Raw genomic sequence first — 17,490 nt, 5'->3', positions numbered from 1 at the left:
TATCTTATGACCTCACTGCATGAGGAAAGCAAAAACATTATTCAAAAAACCATTAAAAAAATACTACATACATTTATGGCTGTGCAAAGAAGACAGAAATGAAAAATATTTGCAAGTCCCCTGTTAAGTGCAGTTTAAAACCAATTAAGTGAACACCAGGTTATATGAAAAGTAATTGTAACTTCATGTGCCTAGTGTAGTACCTGGCATGGAATAACATTCAATAAATAGTTGATGAATGAGTAACACACAAAAATCCCAGTAGGAGAATTTATCATTTGTGAATAATACCTACTAGTGTGGAGCTTTATCATTTTCATTTTGATTATTTTAATTCCTTAAAAAATAGCATCGACAAGCTACGCAATTAACCCCTTTGCAAAGATGGGGGAAATGACAGATCCAAGATCACAGAGAAAGTTAAGAACAAAGCAAAGAGTAGAGCTCACTCTGTCCAATTCTTAATCAATGACAGCATATTAAAAAATTCAAACAGTATATTCATCTTCTCTAAGTAGCCTCATTAGTGGAGCATCATCTAAAGAGCATTCATCTGAATATGAAAATATATAGTTTTATATGTTTACAAAAATTGCACTTTCTAGATATGAACTTTTCATATAGTCTACCTAGTTTTCTAGGTTTAAAACATAATGCTTACCATATTAGCCATCAGGAAAATGCTTACCATATTAGCCATCAGGAAAAAAAAAATTAAGCTATAAAAACAAAGGGAGCCTTTCTGAGATACATTAGATCTTCAAAAATCATGATTAGTTCTGTGAGTCCTTAGCTCTGGAGTCAGATACATTCAAGTTCAAAAACCCACTACAGAACTTAGAATTTGAGAGGCTTTGGACACGTGATTTCATTTCTTCAAGCCTTAATATCTTTATTTACAAAATCAGGAGACAAGATTGCAATTAGGGTTAAATGATAAAATGTTTGGAAAATCACAGAGCTCAGAGCTCAGACCTGGCACAAAGTAGAATCTCAACAGCAATTAAATCTCTCCTTTCCCTTATAAGACCCTCCTGGTGTCCTGACCAGATACCCTGCTACATGAATCACATGAATGGCGGAATGAATGTTTTAATTAACTCAGGTCACTGAGCTGCCTTACATGCTTTCTTATGTAAGGCATATATAAATCTAAATGAAAGAAATTAACAAAACCACACATGTTATAACATAGATACCTTAAAACAAGAGTTCAGATAATATGGTGGGGGGTGGAGATAAATAAAGAGATGCACATAATCTACACACGTACCAAGTAACCATATGGCATGTGGCTAAATTAAAAGGCAAAAAAAAAAAAAAAGGACAGAGAGAAGGACTCCTCATGGTATGTGTAGTTATAACCTTATGAATGTGACTACATAGTCCCTGTTCTGAATATCTATAGTCTAGAAGGGGAGAAAGAGAAATTGTTGAGTTCAATATAATAGGGTAGGTAATAATACAAAACTATGTACAGTGTGTCTTGTGATACACACAAAAAGCTGGCAGTCAGGATGATTAAGAATTAATCAGGAGAGCATTCAAAACAGAAAATTAATTAATACAAAATGAGCAAAATGTATATACAGAAGTTGACAGAACTTTACTGAGGGACATAAAAGTGAATGAATGAAGAGACATACTTTTCTAGGTGAGAAAACTAAAATACTGCAAAATATACAACTCTCCTAAAATTAATTCATGAATCTTATGCACTGCCAACCAAAATCCCACTGAAATCCTTTTATTGGGAGAAAGGGAGCAAAACAATCCTATGATACATCTACAGTAACAGATGGGCAAGATAAATGGTTAAACAAATGCATTAAAACAATATGCCAACACTGATTCTAGATGAATTAAAAAATTTAAAAACAGAAAAAATGATATAAAATCAGTAAGAAAAATAAATATAAAATTTGTGGTACAAATTCTCTTTTTAACCATAACAGAAAAATACAGCAAAGCAAAAGACTGGCAGATTTGGTAACAAAAAGCTTAGAACATTTTCTATATTAAAAAATAAGATTAAAGAATAAAAAAATAAAAGGAGATCAAATTTGGGATATTTGTAAAGTGCTCCTACAAATCAATAGAAATATAAACACTCAAGTGGAAAAAATGAGCATTTTTCTTTCACCAAACTGAAGTTGAAAAATAAACAATGCTTCCACTTCCAGGAGAGATGAAGTAGTTGACGAGAGCTCTCACTTCTATGGGCCAACTAGAAAAACCAGATAAAATACAGTAATCATCTGCTTGAAGGCAACAGAGAACTGCTGAGGAGAAAAAACTGCAGAGAAGAGAGCTGCCATCTCTAGCCATTTTCACCCTGGGCTGTGCCAATTCTCAGCATGGGAAAGGCTGAGTTCCCTGCAAAACCCAGAACAAAAGCCTACAGAAGTTTCACTGTGGTGGCAAAGAGGCTAAAAGGCACTTGGTGAGGATGTAGAAAGCTTCAAGTGCACAGCTGGCTTTCTCACCAGTCCATGTGCCAAACACTGGGAGCTGCACAGAAAAGGAGGCTTAAAATCTAAACAGAAAGCTTCTAAAAAGTAGAGCAGAGACATATCATGAGGTTTTAGAACCCACCAGGGAACAGGGCCTACAGAATATACCAGGCTATTAGCTGAAAACTTAATGAGCTAGATGAAGAAGACATTGAGAGAATTAGCCTCAATTTAGCACAGCCCTTGATTGGAGTAAGAGTGAACACTCTCTAGAAGATAGTTTCTAGAGCCTATAAAATTTTTCTACACAATGTCTAGCACTTAATATAAAAAGCTGAGACATCTGCAAAGACAGAGCCACATGATTAAACAACAAAAAGACAGAAGAATTAGAACCACACATCTGGATATTGGTGTCAACTGATAAGCCTTTAAAATGATAATTACTATGTCCAAGGAAAGAGGAAAACATGAATACAGTAGATGAAAAGATAAAGAATTCCACCACAGAAACTGAATACGTCAAAAATTAACTGAATGAAATTCTAGAAGGATAAATATTTGAAATTAAGGACTCAGCCGATATGTTTAACAACAGAGTAGATTAAGCAGAAGAGAAGTTAAACTGTTAACAGAGATACTTCCTCTAGATTCTGGGATTTTTAGCGAACATCCTGCAGCTACTTTTTAGACATCTAGATATAAAACACTATTCTACAAAAAGTACGTATTTTTTAAATAATCAGAAAAATACAACTACAAAAACATGTAACTTTTTAAAAGGTCAGGGAGAGATAGCCAAGTAAAAGTAGGGAAATACACTCTAGGTAGAGTGACCATAAGAATAATGGCACAGATATATAAAGAAAAAAAGGACATTATTTTCAGGACATACAGGTCATTCAATATCACTAGAATCTACATAGTAAAGCGCATGTCTAAAATGCCAATATATGGAGCTAGAAAGAGAGATAAATCTCAAATCACAGTGAGGAGTGAGGTGTCTTTAAGTCATTACAAATTGCTAAAAACCTTATTATATGGGGTATGGGGAGTGACTTGAAGGTTTAACGTGGTCAGATTCATTTTTAATAAGTACTTCTAGTTGCCAGGTAGAGGAAGGATTTAAGGAGTCAAGACTCAAAGGAGGAAGACCAAGTAAATAGCTACAACAGCCAAGGTAGAAAAGGTGAAAACCTAAGTTACAGGAGCTGGTAGAAATGCAAAAAGAGGAACAAGTCTGAGAAACAGGTAGGAATTCTTATTAATAGGAATTTTTGGATTCCTTGGAGAAGGACGCATAAGCCACAAGGAGAAGTCTGTAATTCCTGTTTTGCAGTTAGGGTGGCATAGATATGGTAGCGCCACTAACCAAGATTGAACCCCTAAGGATGGGTGGAAGACATATCAAGATAAAGGTGATAAATCCAGTATCAGACCTCTCGAACTTGAGGTACCTGAGGGATATCTACACAGATTTATCCTGATGTTCTTAAATTAATTATCCCACTTATCCACTGGAAATACACTGGTTTCCAGGTATGGTAGGCAGAATAATTCCACCCCCCTCCCCACCCCAGGATGTCCACATCCTAATCCCCAGAACCTATGAATATGTTACCTTACATAGCAAAAGAGACTTTGCAGATGTGATTAAATTAAGGGTCTTGGGATAGGGAGATTTCCTGGATTATCCAAGTGGGCCCAATATAATCACAAGGTCCTTATAAGAGAGAGACTGAGAAGTCTAACAGAGAAGGTGGCCACGCGACAACAGAAGCAAGAGGCTGGAATGTGTGTGGAAGGGGCCACAGGCCAAGCAATGCAGGTGACCATTAGACGATGAAACAGGCAAAGGATCAGATTTTTCCCTCAGAGCCTCCAGGAGGAACAAGCCCTGCCAATACTTTGTCAGCCCAGTGAAACTGATTTTGGACTTCTGACCTCCGAAACTGTAGATAATAAATTTGTGTTATTTTTGAAAGACTAAGTTTGTGGTTATTTGGTACAGCAGCACTAGGAAACTGATACAACAGGTTATACTATTCCTCTTGAAAATGAGGGCCAACTTCCGGTTTCACATCACAAAGACCACCATACACAGAAAAGAAACTCTTGAATGCTGGAAAAGGGGGCAGGGGTGGGGGTGGGCGAAGGGCAATGAGAAGAGCTTGGGGTCCTTGGAACTGGGCCCAAGCAAAGACTGAATGAAGTAAGTGTGTCTAGCCCTCTGACCTGCTCTCTCATGGAGGACTTCCTCATACTTTCTCATCCGCTGGCTACAAGGTCTGACGTGCCCAAATTCACACCGTCCCTGTGCAAGTGCCCACAGATAATAACAATAAGGAAAAAGCAGAGGAGAAAACCCCCAGACCTGCACTTCATAAAAAGCAAATGATTGACAGTCCCTTACACTGACCAAGGTGGTTATTTTTAACCTTTTAAAATTCTACTTATCTTCTAATCTTTGAATACCTTATACAGACACCATTCACTGAAGAAATGCACATACGCACAAGATTTTTCATGTAAGTTCCAAGGCCTCCCAGTTTAAAAACGTTTCTATTCCTATAAAACAGGCCTTCTTAAATAGGCAAACATTTAGCTGCTTTTCCATAAAAACCTCTCTAGAAACTATACAATAACAATCTCACTTATCTTCCATGACCAGATATGGGACTTTATATTTGCAGGAGGAAAAATAAAACATGACATTTTATGGAAGCTTCTAATTGATTTTGTAACATATATTATTTGGCCTCATTTAAGAAGAAGAAAAATTCAACACTGAAGAACAGAACACAATTTCATTTCAGCAATCAAAATTAGGATTGTACTTGAATATAGTAGTACATAAATGTTATCTGAATTTCCTAACACATGAAAGTTTATTTCAACATTTTTTTCTACATTTAGGAGAAATAAATTAAAATTCATGGACAAAACTATTATAAATCTATCATCCCATTGAAGTCATTCACCCAAGGGCAAGATTCAAAAGGAAAGTAAACAAGTGTACTGCAGGGTGATCAAATCTAGTGTGAAGATGCCCTTTATGAAACAGTAAGATGATAGTAGTACCTAAAACTGCTGTTGTCAACTAAGGTTTTGATTTCTGAAAATACCTTACAAAATCCAAGAACTCCATTAAATATTACTGAGAAGAGTTCTTAGTTCAGATGAAAAGTATGCAATTATTAAGAAAATATTCTAGAAAGCTCTATGTTAGAAGACATTACTTTGTGTAGAGAATTATGTTTATAATACTAATAGGCAAAGCAGTAAATCAAAAATAAAATTTTATATTATTAAAGGGATATTTTTTGCTACTTTTAACTCAAAGTAAATTTGACTTGGTAAGTGGCAGAGAGTTTTCCAGATGTTAATAGTAACAACAATAACAGTAATACCAAACAGCTAGCACTAATGAGCCTTTAGAACAGTGCCTCGCATACAGCATGTGCTGTACTTGAATTAACTCCTCTCAGCTTCACAACCAACTTAGCAAGTTCTAAAATCATGCCCATTTTATAGATGTGTAGACTGGCTTGGTATCCAGCTCATGGTTCACAGCCATTTAAATGGTAGAGCCAGGATTCAAGTTCAAGCAGTCAGGCTTTAAGGCATCTTGGAGGGGGGGTAGGCGGCCCTGCTCTTCTCCAGTGGGTAAGGGACTCGGGGTGTATATGCTAGAAGCACAGAGTCCCACCAGAGTTCCATTTCCCCAAGTCTCTCTGAACTCTGCTTCATCAGAGGGCTCCACCTCCACCCTAGCAAAGAGCCCTCACTCTGAAAGCCCCCAACCAGCTGTAATGGCAGGACTGGGGTAAGGGGTTTTCTCTGAGGTGATGAAACTGAGCTACTTATCAAAGCTGCTCTAGTAACAACACAAGCTGTTCTTTCAGTAGTTCTTACTTTATGTAAGAGGCAGTGGGAGAGGAATTGTTAAATTACAGGTCTTCATTTTGCAATACTGGTGATATTTTGGAAAACAGTTTCCTTATCCTATGTCCCAGTTACTGAACAAACTTGGTTATTTTCCAGAGTTGAGTTTTCTACCCCCAAACTTCCTTTCCCAGTTTCGTTCATCCAAACGAATGCTTTATAAATGATTTGTGTTGTAACAGACAAAAAAACTAAATGTCAGTTGGATGTAACCCTGGGGATTATCTACTTTAGCCCCTCTCTCCCAAGACATATTGCAAATGCAACTAACGTTTCAAAAAAAGAAGGCTGGTTAGTGCCAGAGGTGGGACCAGAATGAGCCCTCTGACTCTCAGTCCAAGGCTCCCTTCACAACACTGTGCTCTTTCCAGGTATCTGACAGTAAGATCTGCCCAAAGCTCAATGGTATAGAAGCAAAAGAGTATCATAAATGTTCGAATTTATAGCTGCAAATGCAACTCAATACTATAAATTAAAATCTTAACCCTCAAAAGTAAAACTATATTTCAGGCTTTCCTACATTGAGAAAAGCATTTCTAAAAGCATAAATAAAACCACAACCAAATTAGAATTAGCATGTAATTTTATAACTTTTTTAAACAAAATAAGGTTGAAAAATCTTGCAATTATTCCCAGTGCATAAGAGAAAATATCAAGTCAATGAAAAGGATGAATATTCGTTTCCAACTATTCTAAAATTTTTGATACTAAAGCAATAAAAAGAAACAGACACAAAAACTGTACATAATTTGGCTGACCCCAAGAGTCTTGTCACCAGTTAAGATGCTTTCACTCTGAGAGAGTTTTGCCTAAAACAAAAACACCATCTGTTTTACCTAAAACATTAAGATGTTCTATTTTCTTGTCAATTCAGAAATCACATCTGTAACCATTTTCTGAAAAGACAGCAAAAGACATTATATTTATGGGTGACTGCATAAGGAATGATGTTCAATCAAAATGTAATTTTCATCTACTAGAAGAAAATTTCATTTCTCCAATGACTGTAACGCCATAACTTTGGAGGAATACATAGTACATAAACAGGCTGATTTTTACACATAAAAAGATCTTAAAAGTTAATACAGTAAAATAAGGTTATTTTGTTGTGAAAGACAAAAATGGCAAATACGTTTGTATTCATTTTGACAACTGAAAACCTATCTTGTGTGAGCCTTTCAGGTGAAGAGAAAACAACAACTTTTTACTGTTGCAACATCTCTTCATGCTAGTGAGCCATCATGTAAGAGGTAAAAATATGAAAACAACAAAAACACAAACCACTCTCTCTTTTCAAAACACTTTTACACAATATCAGTTCTGGGAAAGATACCCTACAATCCAGTGAACCGACTAAAGAAGATACAAAACACTAGAAAAAACATCACTCACAGTGAAGGCAAACACCATGTCACAAGAGATAAAGAACACGTTTCGAAGAAAAACACACAAGCCATCCAAACACCTATAGTACTTTGAGTATACATTAAGTACCTACAAAATATCAAAATCTAAAACCCAAGTATGTTTTAGGTTGAAAAGTACCCCAATTTCACAGTTAATTTTCTTGCCTAAAAAAAATAAAGCTACTCTCCAAATAAGGATGAAATAAATAAGTCCAAAGGCTCTATTTAAAATGTTTCTTTTACCACAAAGTTGTGAAGTGTTCTGAAGTCCAAGATGGGCTTGAAGCCCTCCCTGACTTTTTCAGGATCAGGATACCTTCACTAAAATCCTTTTCCTTGTTCCTCTTGTAGTGCACGGTTTATTAATCTGCATTCAGAAGGAAAAAAAATCTGGTTCAGAAGAATGGAAGACTTTGAAATATGCCGCATCACTTCAGTCTGTGCTCTGAACTGCTCTGAGTTAATGAGTTTTGTGTTAGCAATTTCAGAAGACATGATGGACACTGGGAGGAAGAGAAGAGAGAGGACAGAGAACTAAGTGTGCACAAAACTAGAAAAAATAAGGAATCGCTCTCACATACTCGTCAATTCTCCCCAACCCAATGCAAATCACTCAAGAAATCATTCATATGCCAGATATTTAATTTACTTTAACACTTTCACAGTGCATGACGTAACTCCAACTAATGGGGGAAAAAACTTGGGTGCTACAAGCAATAACACAGAACAGAATCACTCAAACTTTGCACTTTCCTTAGATTCTACAAAGTTACTTATTTCCAAATACCTCAATTGGAAATTATTATAGTCCTTCCTAGATCGTAGGTGGTAGTCCCCATGCTAACTCTGCCTTCATATTGTAAGATATCAAAATAACATCATAATCCTACATATAGAGGCACATATTACTGTTCCCCATCTTCTGCACTTTCTTGATTGTGGTCCTTGATGGAGTAATTGTAAGATGTTGTAAGCAATGTGCAAAAGTCACTTTAATTTCATTAGACAAACCACACAACTTAAACACCCTGTGTAAACTTAATTCACTGTATAATAATCTGACAACAATAAATTAGAACCACACAGCTAGTTAAGAAAGTTTGATTTAAAGTATAAACAATAAAAAGGCAATTAAAACATAGACTAACCAGGAAATTTAGCAGGTGTTCACTGAACATGTAACTACTTTGCCATTGTTTTTAAACAAATAAACATTAAAACAATCATTTAAGATGCAGTCTGGGGCTTCCCTGGTGGCGCAGTGGTTGAGAGTCCGCCTGCCGATGCAGGGGACACAGGTTCGTGCCCCGGTCCGGGAAGATCCCACATGCCGCGGAGCGGCTGGACCTGTGAGCCATGGCTGCTGAGCCTGCGCGTCTGGAGCCTGTGTTCCGCAACGGGAGAGGCCACAACAGTGAGAGGTCCGCGTACCGCAAAAAAAAAAAAAAAAAAAAAAAAAAAATGCAGTCTGTTCAACCACTTCTACAAATGAAATCTAAATCCAATAAATCTAAAATAATTTTGTACCTAGGAACAAAAATCACAGCAGACTAATTATAAGGGCCTGGGAAGAAGTTGCACTTTTCAAGTTTATGTAAAATTGATGAAAAGAATGGTTTCAGATACCATACCCTGAAAACACTAAGGAGACAAATTCCACATTGTGCCTCTTTAACTTTTTGAGAATTCAAAAGAGTTTTTTTAAAAAAATATTTTCTGGTCTCTGTAATAAATTAAGAGATAAGTTGTTCTTCTCAGTCTTCATGTTACCCTAAATTTCATCATTTTGCAGAGCTTTTTCACGTGTTTCCTATGATCCATTTACTTATCCTCACAGAAATAGATATCCAACACAAGAGGGAGGAGATATGGGGATATATGTATATGTATATCTGATTCACTTTGTTATAAAGCAGAAACTAACACACCATTGTAAAGCAATTATACTCCAATAAAGATGTTAAAAAAAAAAAAAAAAGAAATAGACATCCATCCAGCCCCTGTGTATGAGAAAGGTACCTCTTGGTCTTTATTGTGGTATTGCTTGAAGTTCATCTCTTATTTAGAATTAGTTATTTGACAAATATTTGTTGAGCACCTATAATGTACCAGGTATTTGCCACGGGATTTGAAAGAACAAGAGCTAATACTTTAGCAAGGGAGATGCACAACCAGAAATAAAGGAAATAATCAGTTTGTTAATAATGTCTGAAGGATGTAAAGAAGATGCAGTAATGGAGAAAAGAATGAGTGAAAAATAGGTTCACATGCATAGATGCAGCCTGACTGCAAGTTCCCAAAAGGCTACTATCCAAGGGGGCTACTGTCTGTAGCATTCAGTCTTCTACACCAGCTCTGCTGTTCTGAACAAATGGAGGGCTTCTTTCTTCAACAAACAATATCAGGTACTCTTCTGGCCCATGCCACCACCAACAGCGATTTCCTTGAGTGGATACTGCCCTAGATCAATGCTCTGTCATCAGTTCCCCATTTGCTCCTGCCTATTTTATTTCTGGCAGATTCAGTCTCCAAATTGGTTGTAAAATAGAGACACAGTGAAAGCCATCAATGTGATTAAGGTTGGCAATAGATCCATTAACTGAAAGAGCTAAAGCTGACTTGAAAGTAAAAATTAAAGTAGGACATCTTTAAGGTGCATGTGTGTGTGTGTGTGTGTGTGTGTGTGTGTGTGTGTGTGTGTGTGTGTGTGTGTGTGTGTGTGTGTGTGTGTGTGTGTGTATGCGTGTGTGTATGTGTGTATATATATATATATATATATATACATACTTTACCATAAAACATACAAATGTGTATCATGTCCCAGTCTACTGATGTAAGAGCAAAGCTTCTGCTTTGATTATGGGACCACTAATTGGCATTCTCTGTCATATTTTCTGCATAACCATACATATGATAAATTATCTGTGGTTTCTAGCTTAGTTTTTCTAAAGTAGAACAAGAACTTAAACACTTAAAAGTATAAAGCAATCTGACTGCAGATTGCTTCTACATCTTTACAATTTCTTCCCAAATCTTTTGTAGTCATCTCGTCAGTATTTATCAGTGACTCAAAGCACTCAACTTTATATTAAAACAAAATCTTTTTGCTTAATTCATCAGTTTAATAAAAATCAAATTATCAGAGAAAAATAACAAGAAAAACTGATTTGGGAATAAGTAATTGATTGGTGGTAATCACACAACTCAACTGAAATATTGGAGAGAAAGAAGTGTGCCAGCCTGCTAGCTAGTAGTCTATTAGCAACAAGGTCAGGGTGCCATGGGCACAGAAAAGAAATGTAGAGTATCAGTTGATCCAGCTGGTCAATTAAGTAGAGGTTTTTTAATAGAGATCTTAGGCAAAGAGGATGAAAAGTAAAGAACAGCTACCTATCTAGCTATAAAAAGTAGCACCTTCCTTGTAGAAAAACATTTGTCCATTTTTCTTGTTGGTAAAGTACCAGAATCTCAAAGCCTTGGGGGCAGACATTACGGAAAGGCAAAGGAATCAATCTCCACACCTGCTTTTAGAAACCTGCATGGTGTCTTTATTTCTAACTGTTTATCATTGGTCAGTGACTAACTGCATTTCTCAGTCCAGTTCGATCAGCGTTGCAGTTTGAGGTTATCTTAGATTGTGGCAATAGGGTGACTGTCAAACCAAGGTTTTGGTGCTCCTCTGACTGTCATCTTCATGTTTTCATGAGTTTTAATAAAAAATTGAGAGAGTCAGTCTCAGGGTTCCTAGTCAGCCATCATATAAAATGGAAGTGTCAACATTTTAAAAAAAGAAACATGTAATAGGTGTTATTTCATCTAAGTCAATGTGAGGTTGAAAGAGTATTTCAGGAATTAATACTCATCATTCCTGATATAATAAAATAAATAGAAATAATAAGGGTGGGGAGAATAGTGTGGGAAAGGTGGAGTCTTTCCTCCTACTCGCTCCCCAAAGATCTATTTCCCTGAAAAATCAGGGAGAAAGCAAACCAGTGAATGACTGACTTAAAATGGCAAACTCCAGGCAAGGTTATTTACTTTCCTTGCCAGACATGACTGTTCGTTCCAAAACTAGTTCCAACCACTAGGCAAAGAAGTTTTAACATAAAATTAACTAATGTACCATGGGGAAGGTATCTCCAGTTCCCTAAGAAATTTCTGATTGTTTAAATAATATACTATATTCCACTCAGTCTTCTAGGTAAAACATGCCCTCTAAAAATATTCCAGATTACAAACAGGCTGAAACGTGCTTCTGCATAATCAGAGAACTGGTCAATATACATCTTAAAAACAGTCATAATTAACAAAACACAACTCAGGTGGAATGTAGATGAAAATACACAAATATCCTTCACAAGCAATTAATATTTAAACAGAAAAGTATCTCAGAGAAGAGTTTAGGAACTCATCCTTCAAGTCCAGTAATGACTCAACTCATAAATGGACTATGCAATTAATACCCAGATAGACCTAGACTAGAATAGCTCAGCTTTTTTGAGTCTCCGGTACTGTCAGTTAATAATTCCCCCATTAAAAGAGAAGTTCTAAACTAGTTTTCTCAGGAAAGGACATTTGGGCTGCTCTCAGAATAACAGAACCTCTGGAGAGTACAGTGTCAAATCCTAGTCAAATCATGTATTCTATTATCACCTTGAATTCCCTTCGTATAATTTTAAAATGCAACCCACCATTTTCAAGAAAAAAAAAAAAGCTCAATCTTCTTGATTGTATCCATTTATCTTTCTGCTAACTAATGTGAAGACACTTCTATACTAGCTTTCTAGTACATGATAAGACTTGAGCTTGAACATTACAATCCATGAAAAACAAGCACAGTCCTTACACTAATTATCACTGCTAATGCTTTTCCATCTCCCCCAAAGAAAAACAGTGAATATTCCAAACAATAAAAATAAGGTTGTGAACTTGGTTTCTTCACTTAAAACTTATGTTTAAATAACTGGTAGAGATGTTAGATACTTTCTTACTTACATTCTGACTTGGTATAAAAATAGGTTGATGACATAGTGACCAATCAGAAAATGCTCTAAAGCCTTGAATCCCATCACACTAGTAGATAATTACTACCAGAAGAACTGTTTCTGGGAACAATATTAAAAATACAAAACGTAGAATCAGGCAAATACTCTTATGTCAACAACAATAAAAAAAGTCTTATGATCTGATAATGCAACTCATTCATGTATTTGGGAGTATCTTTCGAATCCACTCATTCTGAAGAGCCCCCAAGATTGCAACCCCAACAAAGTTCATTCTACAAGAATGCAATGATGCTGAGATGCAGCCCTAAATTTTTCAAGTCTCATAGTATGAAACTCTGAAATCTCAAATGAGCAGTTGTCTAAATGCTGATCAAATTCAAAGCTATATTGAATTACTGCTGATTTTTACTTGTATTAGTATTTAGTGGATTGGAAGTCTTCTGCCACTCAACCTACAAATATTAGATGAAAGAATCAATTGGGGAGAATATACACCAGGATACTACATTTTCACATAGAATATGGTTCACATAGAATGTGAACCATATTCTATGCATATCTGGTGTCTGAAGTTTAATATCCTCTTCAAGCAATAATAAAATATATTACAACAAATCTTTATTAAATTCTTACTATGTTGAATATCATACCATAGGCATAGTGGTGGACATAAATGACAGAAATAATTCATACCCTCGAGGAGTTTACAGTCTAGTGGGATTAACTTCAAATAATTATACTGGCAGAAATGAGCCAATCACAATTCTCAGCCATATGGCTGAGCCGTGTTGGACCTGATTTAGATGAAAAATTGGGGCCACTATCATAATGGGATGAGATCTTGGGCAACTTGGGAGGAGGGTGAGTTTATTTTATTTTGCACATGGGAGGTATGTGAATTGTGGTGGTCAGTGGCGAACTGTGGTAGATAGTCCCCAGAGATGACCGCCATCATTCCCTTTGCTTCCTGCACATGCTCCTCACATCAAGTAATGGAGAATAATTCCCCTCTCTTATATCCTGGATGGCCTTAGTGACTTGCTTGACTAGTAGAACGTAGTGAAAATGACCTTCTAGGACTTTCGAGTCTAGGTCCTAAGAAGCCTTGCTTACTGTTTCTAGCCAGGTAACTTTTTCAGAGTTCTGCTTTGGGTAGATTCCTCAGATAACTACATAAATTATAGTTAATAATTTAGGCACAGAGAAAGGCCTTGGGGCAAGAAGCCACTGCAGTAGTTCAAGTAAAACATAAAGGATGGCTTAAAACCAAAGTAACAGAAAGAGAGGAGAGGATGGATGTCAGCGATGAGTAAAGCTAAAATCCAAAACACTCTACAATTGATGATACTTAAGGAATGAGAAAAGACAGAAGACAAAGTGTTTTCTGGCGTTACAGAACCTAGACAGCTAAAAAGAAAATGATGCTCTCAATCAAGATTAGAATCCAAAAGAAAAGCATATATGGAGAAAACCGGAGGAAATTAAATTAGAGGGGCAGGGAGGTCATCCAACAAACGAATGGCAATACCCCAAGTGAATGGGTTAACGAGTGCCTTTTTGGAGTTCTGTCCTTTTTAAATCTGGCTAAGCCTAGAAAACATTGACTTCATTTGTGTCTCCACATGGTTAATGTTTTTTTTTCAAATTAATCCCTTCTTTTTCTAGCCAAAAGAAACAGATGTACGATTCCTTACCAATAAATACCTTGCTAAAAATTAAAAGCATTTAAAGGTAAATTTGTAATAGTGGTTTGAATAAATTACTCTCAAACTAAAAACATATCTATTACTTAAAAAGTTAAACTTTCAGATTTACAGACGCAATCTCGATGTAACTTTGATTACATACTTGGTGGCATTTAAAATTATCTACCATTAAAAAAAAAAGTTCCTTTATACCTTGTCAAACCATGTGACTTACAGACCTGTGCTGTGGCAACATTTAATCCTGTCCTGCCTGAACAGATGGAATACTGAAAGAAGACTGAAATCTCTTTGCCTGTCTCAGATTTTACCTTGCATCCTCAGTGTTCTCCAAGTTCCTAATCCTGTAAATCTTTGTATTAAGTGTCTTTACAGTTGCTTTCCTTAGGCAATTGTGAATGTAGAGAAACAGAAACATCTTTGTACATTTAAGGATTATTTAAGGCTAGACAATTTATGACTTGTCCAGGGTGCCCTAACTTTTAATCACATCTGCTTTCTATACAAAGGCTAAGAATGTATTCACTATACAGCTCACATAACCTTGTGAATTAAATTAGGCTCACTGACATGTACTATGTCACTTTCGGCAGATCATGGACTACTTTTTAAATACTCACAAACTAAATCATGTTAGGTTATAACTGTAATGTTGCCAACAGCATGATCAAATTCATTTACATGTATTATTTAAACTGTATGGATTTAGACCAGTGTTTCTCAACCTTTTTTTATTACAACCTCCTTAAAGATTCTTTTCAGACATTTTTTTCCTAATCATCCCTCTACACAATTTTAATACTACACATAAAATGTTTATCTGTTACGTACTATTATCTGTATCTGTGCTTTGCATATTTAAAAAAATAAGTTTTTTTCACCGCCGCCCCCCACCCCCCCGCCACCAAGAACCAATTCTTAGCCTCCTAGGGAAGACATCTCCCTATTGAGAATGCATGTTTTATTTAGATTAATAATATGTCGTTCAAATAAGTATTATTCTTATAAGCAAAATAAAGCTAAGCCTTAGAGCATCACAGAAGACTCATGAAGAATAGAAGACTGAGTTATGGCCACTCTTTTTTTTTGTTCTTTTGTTGTTTTACGGTACACGGGCCTCTCACTGCTGTAGCCTCTCCCATTGCGGAGCAGAGGCTCCGGACACGCAGGCTTAGTGGCCATGGCTCACGGGCCCAGCCGCTCCGCGGCATGTGGGATCCTCCCAGACCGGGGCACGAACCTGTGTCCCCTGCATCGGCAGGCAGACTCTCAACCACTGCGCCACCAGGGAAGCCCATGGCCACTCTTTTGAAACTGCCAATTTAAAGACTGAGAAGTACAGACAATTATTTAACTTTCGGTACCTGCAAAATAAAACTACCAAAGGCTTCCATTTTAAAGGCCATCGTCAGTCCTCCATTCTTCACTGATTTTACTGAAAGATCAATAACTCAGAAAATTTGTGGCTAACAAGTAAAAAATAGATTTTAAAACCAAAAATATAAGTGGTTTTATTCATGAGGTTCTAAAGTTCAAGAAGGACAATAAAGATAAAAATAGGAATCAGACAATCCTAAGTATTCCCAATTCACCTAACTACGGAAACAGGAGCATTGACATTTGGTAGAAAAGAACTCTGAAGATATAATATTAAAATGAAGAACACTATTTAAATACAAACTGTTTAAATGGAAATATCAAAAAGTGACTGTTTTCCTAATAGATTCAAAAAGCCTACTTATGTTTATCTTTAAAACTCTTCAATATTAAAAGCTCTAAAATATATTAATTAATAGACCTCTATCTCCTAACTTTCTGTCCTTAATTAATAGACCTCTATCTCCTAACTTTCTTCCTCTGGCATAAGTAAGCCTGAATTATCACTTACGTCTGGCTAAGACAAGGACAGAGCACAGAGCATGAGTCCTCTGTCTCATTATGGCCCCATCCCCACTGCATCCCACCCACCTTAACATGTACCCACAGGAAGACTAATGGGCTGGGGATGGAGCATGAATTACTTATAGCAAGCATAAGTTATTCTTAGAGTCAGCAAAAAAGAAGATCTTCCCCCACCAAAATAGAAAAAGATAAAAAAGGTAAAAGATAAGAGGATTATGCCGAAAGCCAAATAGATTTACTGACACCACAGTTTATTAGGGACACAATATATAAAGAATGCCCATACAACCCAAAATTCATCAAAACATTACTTATTTTAAGACAAAGAAAATGTTTTGTAATTTTACAACTGATTTTTCTTTCAATATCATTATCCTTTCATCCTAACTATGGCCTGGCAATATGAAAGCTTTAAGACTTCAGCAAGACTAAACTTAAGACTTAAACTTTCTTTTCAAATTAATCCCTTCTTTTTTCCAGCGAAATGAGATGTAGGGTTTCTTTAGTATTACTTTAGTGATACTTTAGTATTACTAAAATATACTTACCTTCCTGTTCTAAGGTTGACCTTTATATGCTTTAAGTTTCTATTTACTGAAGAAGTTTAGTCAGCTAAGGCTCTAGTCTATGTTTAACTGAAATCTCAACTTTATTAACAATTATAAAATTTCTGTAATAACTTTGATTCCATTTATTTTAAAATAATTTTAATAAAGTGTAAAATCATGAATTACACTTTACAATTACTCTTTTATTCTACAATTTATAACAGGTGATACTCAATTTCTCAATTTAGGTAGTAAAAAGTTATATTACAAAACTACGCTGTGTATCTGCATACACTGGGTACTGACTGATTGATATTTGCTCATTAAAAATGGATAACTTGGTTAAATAATTGTCAATAAAAACATAAAAGGTTTCTTTGTAAATGAGAGGCAGCCATCCATTAAATGCCCCATTTTTAGGTTGACTGAACACCTTTCCCATTTACTTAAACATAAATCAACAATGTGAAAATGAGGCAGTTTTACAAGCACAATGACAGTTACCTAGTAAATAATTTACAGTAGGA

The 17,490-nt window shown here is 36.0% G+C and overlaps 1 protein-coding gene across 1 annotated transcript in view; it reads right to left on the bottom strand.

Annotated features, from left to right (window-relative positions):
• Positions 1-17,490, bottom strand: part of MAN2A1 (mannosidase alpha class 2A member 1) — a 159,684-nt gene that overhangs the window by 49,454 nt on the left and 92,740 nt on the right. The gene's annotated exons all lie outside the window — the stretch shown is intronic.

Source organism: Lagenorhynchus albirostris, chromosome 3 (genome assembly GCF_949774975.1).
Source record: "Lagenorhynchus albirostris chromosome 3, mLagAlb1.1, whole genome shotgun sequence".
Taxonomy (NCBI): Eukaryota; Metazoa; Chordata; class Mammalia; order Artiodactyla; family Delphinidae; genus Lagenorhynchus; species Lagenorhynchus albirostris.
Note: the sequence above shows the minus strand (reverse complement) of the source record. Positions and strands in the feature narration are given on the sequence as shown.